Here is a 20,478-nt window from a genome sequence, read left to right on the forward strand (position 1 = left end):
CGAAGCATTGTGCGGAACAGTAGCATGCATGAATTCCGTCGTTGGGAAGTAGCGACCTTTGAGCACCCTGGAGCATAAAGAATGCAGACTTGTAATCAGCCTCCAACCATGCTTTCCCAACAATGCAACATTGAAACATTCCAGATCACGAAATTCCATTCCTCTAATTTTTGGAAGTGACAAGGACTTCCAATCTATCCATTGCATGGAACGCTAGTCAATTGAACTGCTCCACCAAAACTTTGCCATCGACGAAGATATATTTTTGTACACTTTTTTGTGAGCTTAAAGCAGCTCATGTTGTGTGTTGGGACTGCCTAAGCCTTTGACTTGATTAAAACTTCCCTCGCCGCGCAAGAAACCAATCGTTCTGCTCCACCATTCATCTTTGATCTCACTCTCTCTCCAATGAAATCAAAAGTACCAGATGTAATTTGTCTAATTGCTGTCGGGAGGCCTAACACTAGTGCAGAACCGGGCTTTAGCGCCGGTTCGTAAGGGCCTTTAGTGCCGGTTCTGCAACCGGCACTAAAGAGTGGAGACTAAAGGCCCCCCCTTTAGTACCGGTTCATCACGAACCGGCGCTAAAGTGCCACCACGTGGCACGAGCCAGGCCCGGGTGCGTGCAGGACATTAGTACCGGTTGGTAACACCAACCTGTACTAAATGTTTGGGGGTGTTTTGGTATTATTTTTTATTTTTCCTTTAATTTTGTGTTTTCAATTTAATTTAGTGATTATTTTAGTTGTTAAATCATTAGGTGAAAGTACCGCAGATTAGTTTCAACTGGATGCATGTGGATCCTAGCTAAGTGATCAAGTATATGCCATATGCCATATCCATATTAAGTGATCAAGTATATATAATATGGATATGGCATATACTTGATCACTTAGCTAGGATCCATCCAGCTGAAACTAATCTGCGGTTTCTTTTATAAATGATATAATAACTCATCATCATCATCATATTAATATAAAAACTCTTGCATCATATCATCAACAACAGTAAATTAGCTAGCTAAAAATCATCATAGTTGTCATTACCACTGTTTAATCATCATAGTCATTGCCGCTATCTAATCAGCACCAACACTAGCTTAAAGAAAAAACATTCACTTGTACCAGAAGCAAAGATATCATCGAGTTCAACATGTTCATCATATTATAAGCGTTCATAACACCACAAAAGCAAATCACCCTTTGATATTAAGTTCAGGACGAAGAACACGGACATGAGAGGACAAAAGTACTAAGAGCATGAACTAGCTAAATCACTCCTGCCGCTCTCTCTCAGGTAAAATAGCATAGAAATGTATAGCTCTCCGGATTCATCATACTGGAGCATGCAGATGAACCTGTCTCCTAATCGTGGGTTGCGCTTCTCATTGCTGCCCCCTAGTACTTCTCTGCTGGGATCGTTAACAATTTTGCTCCAATCTTTCACTATTAAGCATTCATCGCTGTTAGAAATCCTGAATGCACTCATGTGCAATGTAGGATATCTTGGCCGTAAGCTAACCACTGACATGCAACCTTTAGTCTCGATCCACTGAGGCACAACTGTCATCGGGAGTCCCTGTTGAAGAACATCGTATAGTAATTAATATACTTAGCAATGAAAGTTTAGCAAAAAAAGTAATGTATGCAAAACATGCACTGAGGACAAATAGTAAAAATCTTACCATCTTTTGTAAATAGATGTGACTGTAGTTCAATACGATCACTATTGGTCGCACGTTTTGAGTACTAACATTTCTAAGTGCAGGAAGAAAATTTGTCTTAACAGTATGAAGTTCCTCAAGCCATGAAACATAATGACTTATCTCCTCGCAGTTTAGTTCAGCTCCGGGACAGTAGTAGGTCCTGTCTACCAAGCGTCAGACATGTTTGCTTGAATGGAAATAAGCTGTCAAATTAGTTGTCAACTATTTTTGAATAAACAATATCAAAGACATAAATATGGTTGAGAAACTCACATAATGGTAGAACTGGAGGCGTCTGCACATCGACCCAGATGTCTCTATTACCTTCAATATCATCTTTCGGACGAATATCAAAGGTGATAACCATATCAGGCTCAAATGCATAAGCCTTGCATAGTGCTTGCCAAGTTTTGCATTCAAAATAGGTGTACGTGTCTGCATTGTATAATTTGACGTTGAAAGTATAACCATGCTCGGTCTTCAGGTAAACTCTCTTTACCTCCATAATTTCCATAGCACTGAAACCTATCTTATCCAAGACAAAAATTCTTGCATGGCAGGGGATGCGCTAGTAGAATAGTGAAAATTTAAAATTATAAGTTGAAGCAAATGAAGCATATATAAGTCATGCTTAATTACGAAAAAAGACTTGTCGTTGTGACTTACTGTATCCACTTCGAAGGTCTCATCCAGCTTGATGCTGAAGCACCTATCATCAAGAAGGAAATTTCTGTCGCACAGGCCGCGCTGGTCTTCACAGTAGTCGCACTTAATGAAATCTTTTTCATCGTCAGACGACATTTCCTATGTTCATATAGGTGAAATATTAAACACTTACTAGTTCTATCAATTCAACTAATTCAACTACTTCTATTAGTTCAACTAGTTCTATTAATTCAACTAATTCAAATAAAGTAGCTAGTTCTATATAGTAATATTTTAATTAGATCATCAAATCTCAGATATCTAAATTTTCTTACTAAAAATAAACTAGTTCTATTAATTCAACTAAGAATTTACTAAAAATAAACTAGTTCTATTAATTTTCTTACTAAAATATATAAAGTAGCTATATATATAGTAATATTTTAATTAGATCATCAAATCTCATATACCTAAATTTTCTTACTAAAAATAAACTAGTTCTACTAATTCAACTAATTCAACTAAGCATTTACTAAAAATAAACTAGTTATATTAATTCAACTAGTTCAAATCTCATATATATACCTAATTAATATCTAGCTAATTCATCTAAAATTGACATTAATATTTAACATCTTTTCCATATAATTCATCTAACATGAACATTCTAACATCTTATCTACGTAATTTATCTAACATGAATCTAAACAACAGAAAACAGAAAATAAGTAAAAACAATGTGTGTGTGTGTGTGTGTGTCTGTGTGTGTGTGTGTGTCTGTGTGTGTGTACGAGCGGGGGGCGGCGGCGTACGGGCGGCGGCGCTCAACGGTGATGCGATGGGGACGGCGCGATGACGAGCGGCGGGTCGGGGGCGACGGCGCGATCGAGACGGCGACGGGCGGTGACGGCGACGACGGGCGGCGGGCGATGGGCGACGGCGCGGCGGCGACGGCGATGTCGCGCGAAGTAGCTGGAGAAGAAGTGGTGGTCGATGAAACTGAATTTTTCGTAAGTGCCATATATATAGGAGGGGCCTTTAGTACCGGTCGGAGCCACCAACCGGTACTAAAGGCCAATTTTCGCCAGGCCAAGGGGCGGGAAACTGCCCCTTTAGTACCGGTTCGTGGCTCCAACCGGTACTAAAGGCCCCCCTTTAGTACCGGTTGGAGCCACGACCCGGTACTAAAGGGGTGCGCTGGCGCAGGAGCGGTGCGGGCAAGTTTAGTCCCACCTCGCTAGCCGAGGGGCGCCCGCACCAGTTTAAAAGCCCCGGCGCGGCTGCTGTCTCGAACTCCTCTCTATAGCAGGCTTCTGGGCCTAACTTCGGCGCGCTGCCCTGTGAGCCTACTGGCCCTTCTGGGGCTGTATTTGCAAACCCTAGGTCTGGCAGGCCCACTGGGCAGCGCCCCAACAATTTTTTATATAATTTTCTTCTATTTATTTCTGAGTAGTTTTTTTGCTGTATTTAGTTTCTTTGTGAATAAAAAAATTTATATAGTTTTTTCTTTTCTGCATTATTTATTTTCTGCTATTTATTTTTGAGTAATTTTTTTATAGTTTTTGTCTTTTCTGTTTTATTTATTTTCTGTTTTCCTATGATGCATACTGAACGCAAAAATAGGCTGGAGTTCAAATAAGTTTAAAAACATTGAAGTGCCCGTGTAACAGATGAGTTCTCGTCCGAAACCCTAATACTCCGAAAGAGATTGTCCAGTTTATACACGAGGTGCGTCCAGTTTTCGCCGTGACCCTCTCTACTCTTTCGCACATGCTATGCGGGTGAAATGATGATACCATGCCAAGATCCAACATTTTCAGAGTTCATTTTGTAGTGACACTACTAGAAAAAGGGCTAGATGGGATTGACACTAATGGCGCACCAGACAAGCGGTGCGCCATTAGTATATACTAATGGCGCACCACCTTCTGATACGCCATTAGAGTTGAAACTACTAATGGCACACCTGGCCCAAGGTGCGCCATTAGTATCAATTTTTTTTAACTAGTGCGCCTGTCCAAACATACTAATGGCGCATCCAGACACAGTGCGCCATTAGTAGTTGAAACTACTAATGGCGCACCTGGCCCAGGGTGCGCCATTAGTATCAATTTTTTTTAACTAGTGCGCCTGTCCAAACATACTAATGGCGCATCCAGACATAGTGCGCCATTACTAGTTGTAACTAGTAATGGCGCACGTGCCCACGGTGCGCCATTAGTAATTATGTTTCAATTTTTTTTTTCAATTTTTTTATTTTTTTATTTTTTAAACTACTAATGGCGCACCTGTGAGTGGTGCGCCATTAGTAGTCTCACAGGTGCGCCATTAGTAATTTTGTTACAAATTTTGTTTGTTTCAATTTTTTTTTAAAAACTACTAATGGCGCACGGTTGGGGTGGTGCGCCATTACTAGGTGAACTACTAATGGCGCACCACCCCCACGGTGCGCCATTAGTAACTTGGCCCATTCCACCGAATGCACCCCTCGGTGGACCGCCTTTTCAGTTTTTAAAAAAATAAAAGAAAATGATGGAAATGTCAAAAAAATAAAATAAAATAAGTTTCCCATGTGATATGTGGTCTAGTTGTTGGGAAAATTAACAAATATGAATTTCGACTTTATTTGCAAAATCTCTCTGGAATTTCTTAAAATGGGCATAACTTTTGCATACGAACTCGGATGAAAAAGTTTTTTATATGAAAAATCATCTACTCGAAAAGTTACATCCGAATTTAACCGGGGGTACCCCGTTAAACATTTTCAAAATCCTCAAAAACCTAACAGAAAAAAAGATACGGGGCTTTCAAGATCTAGAGGCAAAAAAATTCAAAAAAATTCAAACTTACTAGTGGCGCACCGGTTGCTAGGTGCGCCACTAGTAACAGAAAAAAAATATTTGTTTTGAATTTTTTTGGATTTTTTTTCAAAAAATGATTCGTAATATGATAGGGAAGTTTCAAATATTTTTCAAAATTTCATCATACTCATGAATATGAACAAAGTCCTAGACATCAACAAGGTTTAATAGGATTGATATGATAGATATATCAACAAGTGGCTGTTAAGTGAGGTGGTGCTGGGGTTGGATAGAACTGCGAAGTTAAGCGTGCTCGGGCTGGAGTAGTGTGAGGATGGGTGACCTTCCGGGAAGTTTGACCACTTAGTTGCGATTTGACTTGAGATTAAGCATATTGACCCGAGATTAAGAAAAAAACAAAAACAAATTTGACAAAATTTGAAAAAAAATTAAAAAAATTTGAAAAAAAGAATTGACAAAATTTGAAAAAAATTGAAAAAAAATACTAATGGCGCACCGTGGGATGGTGCGCCATTAGTATGCCAAAGCACCTGGGTATACATGGCCCCCTGGGAGGCATACTAATGGCGCACTGTTGTATATACTAATGGCGCATCTGGGGTGCGCCATTAGTAAAATATACTAATGGCGTGCTACTAATGGCGCACCACTAATGCGCCATTAATGGCCAAATTAGGTGCGCCATTAGTAGGCCTTTTCCTAGTAGTGTGATTTTCAATTTCACCGTCATTTAGCTCTCTAAACAAATCGGTAAATGACTGAAAAACAGCAAATGATGTCAGAACATGTTGGAAATTGATGACGTCGCTTTGAATGATGCATACTAAACGCAAAAATAGGCTGGAGTTCAAATAAGTTTTAAAAACATTGAAGTGCCCGTGTAACAGATGAGTTCTCGTCCGAAACCCTGATACTCCGTTAGAGATTGTCCAGTTTGTACACGAGGTGCGTTCAGTTTTCGCCGAGACCCTCTCTACTCTTTTGCACATGCTATGCGGGTGAAATGATGATACCATGCCAAGTTCCAACATTTTCAGAGTTCATTTTGTAGTGATTTTCAATTTCACCGTCATTTAGCACTCTAAACAAATCGGTAAATGACTGAAAAACAGCAAATGATGTCAGAACGTGTTGGAAATTGATGACGTCGCTTTGAATGATGCATACTGAACGCAAAAATAGGCTAGAGTTCAAATAAGTTTAAAAAACATTGAAGTGCCCGTGTAACTGATGAGTTCTCGTCCGAAACCCTGATACTCCGTCAGAGATTGTCCAGTTTGTACACGAAGTGCGTCCAGTTTTTGCCGTAACCCTCTCTACTCTCTTGCACATGCTATTTGGGTGAAATGATGATACCATGCCAAGTTTCAACATTTTCAGAGTTCATTTTGTAGCGATTTTCAATTTCACGGTCATTTAGCTCTGAAAACAAATCGGTAAATGACTGAAAAACAGCAAATGATGTCAGAAAGTGTTGAAAATTGATGACGTCGCTTTGAATGGTGCGTACTGAACGCAAAAATAGTCTGGAGTTCAATTAAGTTTAAAAAACATGAAGTGCTGGTGTAACAGATGAGTTCTCGCCCGAAGCCCTGATACTCCAAAAGAGATTGTCCAGTTTGTACACGAAGTGCGGCCAGTTTTTGCCGCAACCCTCTCTACTCTCTTGCACATGCTATGTGGGTGAAATGATGATACCATGCCAAGTTTCAACATTTTCAGAGTTCATTTTGTAGCGATTTTCAATTTCACGGTCATTTAGCTCTCTAAACAAATCGGTAAATGACTGAAAAACAACAAATGATGTCAGAATGTGTTGGAAATTGATGACGTCGCTTTGAATGGTGCGTACTAAACGCAAAAATAGTCTGGAGTTCAATTAAGTTTAAAAAACATGAAGTGCCGATGTAACAGATGAGTTCTCGTCCGAAGCCCTGATACTCCGAAAGAGATTGTCCAGTTTGAACACGAAGTGCGTCCAGTTTTTGCCGTAACCCTCTCTACTCTCTTGCACATGCTATGTGGGTGAAATGATGATACCATGCCAAGTTTCAACATTTTCAGAGTTCATTTTGTAGCGATTTTCAATTTCACGGTCATTTAGCTCTAAAAACAAATCGGTAAATGACTGAAAAACAGCAAATGATGTCAGAAAGTATTGAAAATTGATGACGTCGCTTTGAATGGTGCCTACTGAATGCAAAAAAGTCTGGAGTTGTAATAAGTTTAAAAAATGAATTGCCGGTGTAACAGATGAGTTTTCGTCCGAAACCGGCCCTGATACTTCGAAAGAGATTGTCCAGTTTGTACACGAAGTGCATCCAGTTTTTGCCATAACACAAGAAGTCCGGAGTTGTAACAAGTTATTAAAAATAAAAAAGAGGCGCAATGCTCGTTAATTAGCTTCAAGCCTTTCGGAATAGTGTAGACTGCACTGCACATAGCTCCATGCAGTCTACCTTATTCCTCAAGGCTTGAAGCTAAGCAACGTGAAGGTGAGCATTGCGCCTCTTCTTCATCGTCTCTGCACTCAGGGCTTATAGACCGCTCCTAGTGCCTCTCTCTTCACGAGGTGGGACTAAAAAACAGCTTAGTAAGAAACTCTAGTACTGGTTCGTGCCACGAACCGGTACTAAAGGTGCTCGTGGGGCCACAGCCTCATTAGTACCGGTTCGTGGCACGAACCGGTGCTAAAGGTTCGCCACAAACCGGTACTAAAGAGCTCCTCCCGCCTAGCCATTGGAACCGGCACTAATGGACACATTAGTGCCGGCTCAAAATCAAACCGACACTAATGTGCTTCGCATTTGACCCTTTTCCAACATTTTCAGAGTTCATTTTGTAGTGATTTTCAATTTCACGGTCATTTAGCTCTCTAAACAAATCGGTAAATGACTGAAGAACAGCAAATGATGTCAGAACGTGTTGGAAATTGATGACGTCGCTTTGAATGATGCATACTGAACGCAAAAATAGGCTGGAGTTCAAATAAGTTTAAAAAACATTGAAGTGCCCGTGTAACAGATGAGTTCTCGTCCGAAACCCTGATACTCCAAAAGAGATTGTCCAGTTTGTACACGAGGTGCATCCAGTTTTCGCCGTGACCCTCTCTACTCTTTTGCACATGCTATGCGGGTGAAATGATGATACCATGCCAAGTTCCAACATTTTCAGAGTTCATTTTGTAGTGATTTTCAATTTCACCGTCATTTAGCTCTCTAAACAAATCGGTAAATGACTGAAAAACAGCAAATGATGTCAGAACGTGTTGGAATTGATGACGTCGCTTTGAATGATGCATACTGAACGCAAAAATAGGCTGGAGTTCAAATAAGTTTAAAAAACATTGATTATCAATGATCTTTTTGTGTACAATCTGAATTGTCAATATGAGTCCTCAACGGTTTAGACACCGGTGAAGACTCATATTGCGACCACAAATTCTACACATAGAGTTCAATGAAGACCAAGTGCTTGTGATAGTTTGAGAAGTAACATATTTAAGGTGGTAAAAATCTTGCTAGGGGAGTGAGGTGGGACTAAAAACAGCCTGCCACAACCTCTTTACTACCGGTTCGTGCCACGAACCGGTACTAAAGGTGCTGGCCGGGCCCCATTCTCTTTAGTACCGGTTCGTGGCATGAACCGGTACTAAAGGTTCGCCCCGAACCGGTACTAAAGATCTCCTCCCGCCTAGCCGTTTGAATTGGCACTAATGGACACATTAGTGCCGGCTCAAATGCAAACCGGCACTAATGTGTCTCACATTTGACCCTTTTTATACTAGTGTAAGTATCTTTCATTGAAGGCCTCGAAGGCAATGCCCGTGGCACCTTTCAGCATTACTCTAACTGGATGTGGTGTGTTTGGACTAAAAAAGATGGAGCTATTCTCTCTGTTCACGCACTGGACCGAACAATCACCATATATCCTCATAACGTCATTCAAACACGTAGCGCTCTCCAACTTAGCTTGCATAAAGATAAGGCTGTCTTTTGCAAACAGTAGATGATTAATCCATGGTGACTAGGTGCATACTCAGATTCCTTTGTCCACATAAACTCCACCAAAATTGTTTAACAAAGTTGTGAATCCCTCTGCACACACAGAAGAAATAGATATGGTGACATGGGATCTCCTTGCCGGAAGACCCTAGATGGGGTAAAAACGGCAATAATTCACCATTCACACATACTGCAAACCGAACTGATGAAACAATTCATGATCAATCAGATAAAAGGTTGAGTTGAATCCCAATTTAGTCACGATGGCCTCTAGATAATGCCATTCAACCCGGTCATACGCCTTCATCATGTCTAATTTAACATCACAAACCCAATTCTTTCCTTTCTTCCTTTTCTTCATTGCCTTAACACTTGCAAGTGCAATAAGGACATTATCTGTTATGAGGCGCCCATGCATAAACGCACTTTGCTCCTCGCTTACTATTTCATGAAGAAAATCCCTCATTCTGTTGACAATGCATTTGGCTACGATTTTGTACAAAACAGGACATAGGGAGATAGGTCTATACTGGTTTATACTTTGTGGGTGCCGTACCTGAAGGAAATATGCCCTAGAGGCAATAATAAAGTTGTTATTTATATTTCCTTATATCATGATAAATGTTTATTATTCATGCTAGAATTGTATTAACCGGAAACTTGATACATGTGTGGATACATAGACAAAACACAGTGTCCCTAGTAAGCCTCTACTAGACTAGCTCGTTAATCAAAGATGGTTAAGTTTCCTAACCATATAGACATGAGTTGTCATTTGATGAACGGGATCACATCATTAGAGAATGATGTGATGGACAAGACCCATCCGTTAGCTTAGCATAATGATCGTTAAGTTTTATTGCTATTGTTTTCTTCATGACTTATACATATTCCTTTGACTATGAGATTATGCAACTCCCGGATACCGGAGGAATACCTTGTGTGCTATCAAACGTCACAACATAACTGGGTGATTATAAAGATGCTCTACAGGTATCTCCAAAGGTGTTTGTTTGGTTGGCATAGATCGATATTAGGATTTGTCACTCCGAGTATCGGAGAGGTATCTCTAGGCCCTCTCGGTAATGCACATCATAATAAGCCTTGCAAGCAATGTGACTAATGAGTTAGTTGCGGGATGATGCATTGCGGAACGAGTAAAGAGACTTGCTGGTAACGAGATTGAACTAGGTATGAAGATACCGACGATCGAATCTCGGGCAAGTAACATACCGATGACAAAGGGAATGACGCATGTTGTCATTACGGTTTGACCGATAAAGATCTTCATAGAATATGTAGGAACCAATATGAGAATCCAGGTTCCGCTATTGGTTATTGACCGGAGAGGTGTCTCGGTCATGTCTACATAGTTCTCGAACCCGTAGGGTCCGCACGCTTAACGTTCGATGACGATTTGTATTATATGAGTTATGTAATTTGGTGACCGAATGTTGTTCGGAGTCCCGGATGAGATAACGGACATGACGAAGAGTCTCGAAATGGTCGAGAGGTAAATATTAATATATTGGATGATAGTATTCGGACACCGGAAGTGTTTCGGATTGTATCGGGTACATATCAGAGTATCGGGGGGGGGGGGGGGGGGGGGTTACCGGAACCCCCCCCGGGGGGGAGATATGGGCCATATGATCCATAGGAGGGAGGCAAGCCAGCCCACAAGGGGTGGCGCCCCTCCCCCAAGGGAGGAGTCCGAATTGGACTAGGGGAGGAGGCGGCGCCCCCTTTCCTTCTCCCTCTCTCTCTCCTTCCCCCTTTCCCCCTCCGATAATAGGAAGGGGGAGCCGAATCCTACTAGGTGCCCAAGTAGGACTCCTCCTACTTGGGGCGCGCCTAGGGCCGGCCTCCTCCCCTCTCCTTCCTTTATATACGGGGGTGGGGGCCCCTCTAACACACATCAATTGTTCCAAGCCATGTGCGGCGCCCCCTCCACAGTTTATGCCTCCGGTCATATTCACATAGTGCTTAGGAGAAGCCCTGCCCGGATCACTTCACCATCACCGTCACCACGCCGTCGTGCTGACGAAACTCTCCCTCGACACTTTGCTGGATCAAGAGTTTGAGGGACGTCATCGAGCTGAACGTGTGCAGAACTCGGAGGTGCCGTACGTTCGGTGCTTGATCGGTTGGATCGAGAAGACGTTCGACTACATCAACCGTGTTAAGCTAACGCTTTCGCTTTCGGTCTACGAAGGTACGTGGACACACTCTCCCCCTCTCGTTGCTATGGATCTCCTAGATAGATCTTGCATGAGCGTAGGAATTTTTTTGAAATTGCATGCTGCGTTCCCGAATAGTGGCATCCGAGCCAGGTCTATGCGTAGATGATATGCACGAGTAGAACACAAAGAGTTGTGGGCGGTGATACTCATACTGCTTACCACCAACGTCTTATTTTGATTTAGCGGTATTGTTGGATGAAGCGGCCCGGACCAACCTTACATGACCACGTTCATGAGACCGGTTCCACCGACAGACATGCAAATAGTTTTGCATAAAGGTGGCTGGCGGGTGTCTGTTTCTCCAACTTTAGTTGAATTGAATTAGACTATGGCCGGTCCTTGTTGAAGGTTAAAACAGCAAACTTGACAAAACACTGTTGTGGTTTTGATGCGTAGGTAAGAATGGTTCTTACTAGAAGCCCGTAGCAGCCACGTAAAATTTGCAACAACAAAGTAGAGGACGTCTAACTTGTTTTTGCAGGGCATGTTGTGATGTGATATGGTCAAGACATGATGTGATATACGTTGTTGTATGAGATGATCATGTTTTGTAAAAGTTATCGGCAACTGCCAGGAGCCTTATGGTTGTCACTTTATTGTATGAAATGCAATCGCCATGTAATTGCTTTACTTTATCACTATGCGTTAGCGATAGTTGTAGAAGTAATAGTTGGCTAGACGACAACGACGCTACGATAGAGATCAAGGTGTCAAGCCGGTGACGATGGAAATCATGACGGTGCTTTGGAGATGGAGATCAAAGGCACAAGATGATGATGGCCATATCATGTCACATATTTTGATTGCATGTGATGTTTATCTTTTATGCATGTTATTTTGCTTAGTACGGCGGTAGCATTATAAGATGATCCCTCACTAAAAATTTCAAGGTATAAGTGTTCTCCCTGAGTATGCACCATTGCGACAGTTCGTCGTGCTGAGACACCACGTGATGATCGGGTGTGATAAGCTCTACGTTCACATACAACGGGTGCAAGATAGTTTTGCACGTGCGGAATACTTGGGTTAAACTTGACGAGCCTAGCATGTACAGACATGGCCTCGGAATACTGGAGACCGAAAGGTCGAACGTGAATCATATAGTAGATATGATCAACATAGAGATGTTCACCATTGAAAATTACTCCATCTCACGTGATGATCGAACATGGTTTAGTTGATATGGATCTTTAGATGACTCGAGGGATGTCTATCTAAGTGGGAGTTCTTAAGTAATATGATTAATTGAACTTAATTTATCATGAACTTAGTCCTGATAGTTTTTGCATATCTATGTTGTAGATCAATGGCCTGTGCTACCGTTCCCTTGAATTTTAATGCGTTCCTAGAGAAAGCTAATTTGAAAGATGATGGTAGCAACTACACGGACCGGGTCCGTAACTTGAGGATCATCCTCATTGCTGCACAGAAGAATTATGTCCTTGATGCACTGCTAGGTGACAAGCCCCTCCCGCTAATGTAGACGCTTTGAACGTCTCGCAGATGTAGTCTGATGACTACTCTATAGTTCAGTGTGCCATGCTCTACGGCTTAGAATCAGGACTTCAAAGACGTTTTGAACGTCATGGACCATATTGATAACCCACAAGTATAGGGGATCGCAACAGTTTTCGAGGGTAGAGTATTCAACCCAAATATATAGATTCGACACAAGGGGAGCCAAAGAATATTTGAAGGTATTAGCAGCTAAGTTGTCAATTCAACCACACCTGGAGATTAATTATGTGCAGCAAAGTGATCAGTAGCAAAGTAGTTTGATAGTTTTGATAATAGTGACAGCAGCAACGGTAACAGTAACAGTGATAGCAGTAATTTGTAGCAAATGTAACAGTAGTAGTAGCAGTAGTAACTTAGCAAGATCAATATAGGAAAAATTCGTAGGCATTGGATCGGTGACTTGTTGGATGATATTCATCATGTGACAGTTATAACCTAGGGCGGTACGGCACTTGCTCCAGTTCATTGATATAATATAGGCATGTATTCTGTAAATAGTCATACGTGCTTTATTAAAAGAACTTGCATGACATCTTTTGTCCTACCCTCCCGTGGCAGCGGGGTCCATATTGGAAACTAAGGGTGTTGGAAATATGCCCTAGAGGCAATAATAAATGGTTATTATTATATTTCTGTGTTCATGATAATAGTCTATTATTCATGCTATAATTGTATTGTCCGGAAATCGTAATACATGTGTGAATACATAGACCACAACCTGTCCCTAGTAAGCCTCTAGTTGACTAGCTCGTTGATCAACAGATAGTCATGGTTTCCTGACTATGGACATAGGATGTCACTGATAACGGGATCACATCATTAGGAGAATGATGTGATGGACAAGACCCAACTTAAGCATAGCATAAAAGATCGTGTAGTTTCGTTTGCTAGAGCTTTTCCAATGTCAAGTATCTTTTCCTTAGACCATGAGATCGTGCAACTCCCGGATACCGTAGGAGTGCTTTGGGTGTGCCAAACGTCACAACGTAACTGGGTGACTATAAAGGTGCATTACGGGTATCTCCGAAAGTGTCTGTTGGGTTGGCACGGATCGAGACTGGGATTTGTCACTTCGTGTAAACGGAGAGGTATCTCTGGGCCCACTCGGTAATGCATCATCATAATGAGCTCAATGTGACCAAGGCGTTGGTCACGGGATCATGCATTGCGGTACGAGTAAAGAGACTTGCCGGTAACGAGATTGAACAAGGTGTTGGGATACCGACGATCGAATCTCGGGCAAGTAACATACCGATTGACAAAGGGAATTGCATACGGATTGATTGAATCCTTGACACCGTGGTTCATCCGATGATATCATCGTGGAACATGTGGGAGCCAACATGGGTATCCAGATCCCGCTGTTGGTTATTGACCGGAGAGGCGTCTCGGTCATGTCTGCATGTCTCCCGAACCCGTAGGGTCTACACACTTAAGGTCCGGTGACGCTAGGGTTGTAGAGATATATGTATGCGGAAACCCGAAAGTTGTTCGGAGTCCCGGATGAGATCCCGGACGTCACGAGAGGTTCCGGAATGGTCCGGAGGTAAAGATTTATATATGGGAAGTCTTATTTTGGTCGCCGGAAAAGTTTCGCGCTTTATCGGTATTGTACCGGGAGTGCCGAAAGGGGTCCGGGGGTCCACCAAGGGGGTCCACCAGCCCCGGGGGGCCACATGGGCTGTAAGGGGTGCGCCTTGGCCTATATGGGCCAAGGGCACCAGCCCCAAGAGGCCCATGCGCAAGAGATAAGAAAGAAGGGAGAGTCCTAAAGGGGGAAGGCACCTCCGAGGTGCCTTGGGGGGGAAGGACTCCCCCCTGGCCGCACCCTTCCTTGAAGGAAGGGGCAAGGCTGCGCCCCCCTCTCCCTTGGCCCTATATATAGTGGGGGGAAGGGAGGGCAGCAAGATCTAAGCCTTGGGCGCCTCCCTCCTCCCCTGCAACACTTCTCTCTCTCTCGCAGAAGCTCGGCGAAGCCCTGCCGGAGACCCGCTACATCCACCACCACGCCGTCGTGCTGTTGGATCTCCATCAACCTCTCCTTCCCCCTTGCTGGATCAAGAAGGAGGAGACGTCGCTGCACCGTACGTGTGTTGAACGCGGAGGTGCCGTCCGTTCGGCACTCGGTCATCGGTGATTTGGATCACGGCGAGTACGACTCCGTCATCCACGTTCATTGGAACGCTTCCGCTCGCGATCTACAAGGGTATGTAGATCCACTCCTTTCCCCTCGTTGCTAGTAGACTCCATAGATGCATCTTGGTGAGCGTAGGAAAATTTTAAATTATGCTACGATTCCCAACAGTGGCATCATGAGCCAGGCCTATGCGTAGTTACTATGCACGAGTAGAACACAAAGAAGTTGTGGGCGTTGATGTTGCCAATTCTTCTTGCCGCTACTAGTCGTTTCTTGTTTCGGTGGCATTGTAGGATGAAGCGGCCCGGACCGACCTTACACGTACGCTTACGTGAGACAGGTTCCACCGACTGACATGCACTAGTTGCATAAGGTGGCTAGCGGGTGTCTGTCTCTCCTACTTTAGTCGGAACGGATTCGATGAAAAGGGTCCTTATGAAGGGTAAATAGAAATTGGCAAATCACGTTGTGGTCATACGTAGGTAAGAAATCGTTCTTGCTAGAAACCTACAAACCACGTAAAAACTTGCAACAACAATTAGAGGACGTCTAACTTGTTTTTGCAGCAAGTGATATATGTGATATGATATGGCCAGAAGATGTGATGAATGATATATGTGATGTATGAGATTGATCATATTCTTGTAATAGGAATCACGACTTGCATGTCGATGAGTATGACAACCGGCAGGAGCCATAGGAGTTGTCTTTATTATTTTGCATGACCTGCGTGTCATTGAATAACGCCATGTAATTTACTTTACTTTGTTGCTAAACGGTTAGCCATAGAAGTAGAAGTAATCGTTGGCGTGACAACTTCATGAAGACACAATGATGGAGATCATGATGATGGAGATCATGGTGTCATGCCGGTGACGAAGATGATCATGGTGCCCCGAAGATGGAGATCAAAGGAGCATGATGATATTGGCCATATCATGTCACTATTTGATTGCATGTGATGTTTATCATGTTTTTGCATCTTATTTGCTTAGAACGACGGTAGCAAGTAGGATGATCCCTTATAATAATTTCAAGAAAGTGTTCACCCTAACTGTGCACCGTTGCGAAGGTTCGTCGTTTCGAAGCACCACGTGATGATCGGGTGTGATAGATTCTTACGTTCGCATACAACGGGTGTTGATGAGCCTAGCATGTACAGACATGGCCTCGGAACACACGCAATACACTTAGGTTGACTTGACGAGCCTAGCATGTACAGACATGGCCTCGGAACACGGAGGACCGAAAGGTCGAGCATGAGTCGTATAGAAGATACGATCAACATGGAGATGTTCACCGATCTTGACTAGTCCGTCTCACGTGATGATCGGACACGGCCTAGTTGAGCTCGGATCATGTTTCACTTAGATGACTAGAGGGATGTCTGTCTGAGTGGGAGTTCATTAAATAATTTGATTATATGAACTTAATTATCATGAACTTAGTCTAAAATCTCTACATTATGTATTGTAGATCAAATGGCCCATGTTGTCCTCAATTTCAACGCGTTCCTAGAGAAAACCAAGCTGAAAGATGATGGCAGCAACTATACGGACTGGGTCCGGAACCTGAGGCTCATCCTCATAGTTGCCAAGAAAGATTATGTCTTAGAAGCACCGCTAGGTGAAGCACCAATCCCTGAGAACCAAGACGTTATGAACGCTTGGCAGCAGCGTGCTGATGATTACTCCCTCGTTCAGTGCGGCATGCTTTACAGCTTAGAACTGGGTCTCCAAAAGCGTTTTGAGAAACATGGAGCATACGAGATGTTCGAGGAGCTGAAACTGGTTTTTCAAGCTCATGCCCGGGTCGAGAGATATGATGTCTCCGACAAGTTCTTCAGCTGTAAAATGGAGGAGAACAGTTCTGTTAGTGAGCACATACTCAGAATGTCTGGGTTGCACAACCGCTTGTCTCAGCTGGGAGTTAATCTCCCGGATGACGCGGTCATTGACAGAATCCTCCAGTCGCTTCCACCAAGCTACTAGAGCTTTGTGATGAACTACAATATGCAGGGGATGGAAAAGACCATTCCCGAGGTATATTCAATGCTGAAATTAGCTGAGGTAGAGATCAGAAAAGAACATCAAGTGTTGATGGTGAATAAAACCACTAAGTTCAAGAAGGGCAAGGGTAAGAAGAACTTCAAGAAGGACGGAAAGGGAGTTGCCGCGCCCGGTAAGCCAGTTACCGGGAAGAAGTCATAGAATGGACCCAAGCCCGAGACTGAGTGCTTTTATTGCAAGGGAAGTGGTCACTGGAAGCGGAACTGCCCCAAATATTTAGCGGACAAGAAGAAGGCCGGCAACACCCAAGGTATATGTGATATACAAGTAATTGATGTGTACCTTACCAGTACTCGTAGTAGCTCCTGGGTATTTGATACCGGTGCGGTTGCTCATATTTGTAACTCAAATCAGGAACTACGGAATAAACGGAGACTGGCAAAAGACGAGGTGACGATGCGCGTCGGGAATGGTTCCAAGGTCGATGTGATCGCCGTCGGCACGCTACCTCTGCATCTACCCACGGGATTAGTTATAAACCTCAATAATTGTTATTTAGTGCCAGCTTTGAGCATGAACATTGTATCTGGATCTCGTTTAATTCGAGATGGCTACTCATTTAAATTTGAGAATAATGGTTGTTCTATTTATTTGAGAGATATGTTTTATGGTCATGCCCCGCTGGTCAATGGTTTATTCTTGATGAATCTCGAACGTGATGCTACACATGTTCATAGTGTGAATACCAAAAGATGTAAAGTTGATAACGATAGTCCCACATACTTGTGGCACTGCCGCCTTGGTCACATTGGTGTCAAGCGCATGAAGAAGCTCCATGCAGATGGACTTTTGGAGTCTCTTGATTACGAATCATTTGACACGTGCGAACCATGCCTCATGGGTAAGATGACCAAGACTCCGTTCTCCGGAACAATGGAGCGAGCAACCAACTTATTGGAAATCATACATACCGATGTGTGCGGTCCAATGAGTGTTGAGGCTCGCGGAGGATATCGTTATGTTCTCACTCTCACTGATGATTTAAGTAGATATGGGTATGTCTACCTAATGAAACACAAGTCTGAAACCTTTGAAAAGTTCAAGGAATTTCAGAGTGAAGTCGAGAATCAACGTGACAGAAAAATAAAATTCTTACGATCAGATCGTGGTGGAGAATATTTAAGTCACGAATTTGGTACACACTTAAGGAAATGTGGAATAGTTTCACAACTCACGCCGCCTGGAACACCTCAGAGAAATGGTGTGTCCGAACGTCGTAATCGCACTCTATTGGATATGGTGCGATCTATGATGTCTCTTACCGATTTACCGCTCTCACTTTGGGGTTATGCTTTAGAGACTGCCGCATTCACTTTAAATAGGGCACCGTCTAAATCCGTTGAGACGACACCGTATGAATTATGGTTTGGGAAGAAACCTAAGCTGTCGTTTCTAAAAGTTTGGGGATGCGATGCTTATGTCAAGAAACTTCAACCTGAAAAGCTCGAACCTAAATCGGAAAAATGCATCTTCATTGGATACCCTAAGGAAACTATTGGGTATACCTTCTACCTCAGATCCGAAGGCAAGATCTTCGTTGCAAAGAACGGGTCCTTTCTAGAGAAGGAGTTTCTCTCGAAAGAATTGAGTGGGAGGAAAGTGGAACTTGATGAGGTGATAGTCACCCCTTCCGAACCGGAAAGTAGCGCAGCGCGGGAAAATGTTCCTGTGGTGCCTACACCGACTGGGGAGGAAGTTAATGATGATGATCATGAAGCTTCAGATCAAGTTGCTGAACTTCGTAGGTCCACAAGGACACGTTCCGCACCAGAGTGGTACGGCAACCCTGTCCTGGAAATCATGTTGTTAGACAACGGTGAACCTTCGAACTATGAAGAAGCGATGGCGGGCCCGGATTCCGACAAATGGCTAGAAGCCATGAAATCCGAGATAGAATCCATGTATGAAAACAAAGTATGGACTTTGACTGACTTGCCCGATGAGCGGCGAGCCATAGAAAACAAATGGATCTTTAAGAAGAAGACGGACGCAGATGGTAATGTGACCATCTACAAAGCTCGACTTGTCGCTAAGGGTTATCGACAAGTTCAAGGGGTTGACTACGATGAGACTTTCTCACCCGTAGCGAAGCTGAAGTCCGTCCGAATCATGTTAGCAATTGCCGCATACTATGATTATGAGATATGGCAGATGGACGTCAAAACGGCATTCCTTAACGGCTTCCTTAAGGAAGAGTTGTATATGATGCAGCCGGAAGGTTTTGTCGATCCTAAGAATGCTAACAAAGTATGCAAGCTCCAACGCTCAATCTATGGGCTGGTGCAAGCATCTCGGAGTTAGAACATTCGCTTTGATGAGATGATCAAAGCGTTTGGGTTTACACAGACTTATGGAGAAGCCTGTGTTTACAAGAAAGTGAGTGGGAGCTCTGTAGCATTTCTCATATTATATGTGGATGACATATTATTGATGGGAAATGATGTAGAATTATTGGAAAGTATAAAGGCCTATTTGAATAAGTGTTTTTCAATGAAGGACCTTGGAGAAGCTGCTTACATATTAGGCATCAAGATCTATAGAGATAGATCAAGACGCCTCATTGGTCTTTCACAGAGTACATACCTTGACAAGATATTGAAGAAGTTCAGTATGGATCAGTCCAAGAAGGGGTTCTTGCCTGTATTGCAAGGTGTGCAATTGAGTACGGCTCAATGCCCGACCACGGCAGAAGATATAGAAGAGATGAGTGTCATCCCCTATGCCTCGGCCATAGGGTCTATTATGTATGCCATGCTGTGTACCAGACCTGATGTAAACCTTGCCGTAAGTTTGGTAGGAAGGTACCAAAGTAATCCCGGCAAGGAACACTGGACAGCGGTCAAGAATATCCTGAAGTACCTGAAGAGGACTAAGGATATGTTTCTCGTTTATGGAGGTGACAAAGAGCTCGTCGTAAAGGGTTACGTCGACGCTAGCTTCGACACAGATCCGGATGACTCGAAGTCACAGACCGGATACGTGTATATTTTGAATAGAGGAGCAGTAAGCTGGTGCAGTTGCAAGCAAAGCGTCGTGGCGGGATCTACATGTGAAGCGGAATACATGGCAGCCTCGGAGGCAGCACAGGAAGCAGTCTGGATGAAGGAGTTCATTACCGACCTAGGGGTGATTCCCAATGCGTCGGGCCCAATGACTCTCTTATGTGACAACACTGGAGCTATTGCCCTTGCGAAGGAGCCCAGGTTTCACAGGAAGACCAGGCATATCAAGCGTCGCTTCAACTCCATTCGTGAAAGTGTTCAAAATGGAGACATAGATATTTGTAAAGTACACACGGACCTGAATGTAGCAGATCCGTTGACTAAACCTCTCCC

This window comes from Aegilops tauschii, chromosome 1, assembly GCF_002575655.3.
Source record: "Aegilops tauschii subsp. strangulata cultivar AL8/78 chromosome 1, Aet v6.0, whole genome shotgun sequence".
Classification (NCBI taxonomy): Eukaryota; Viridiplantae; Streptophyta; class Magnoliopsida; order Poales; family Poaceae; genus Aegilops; species Aegilops tauschii.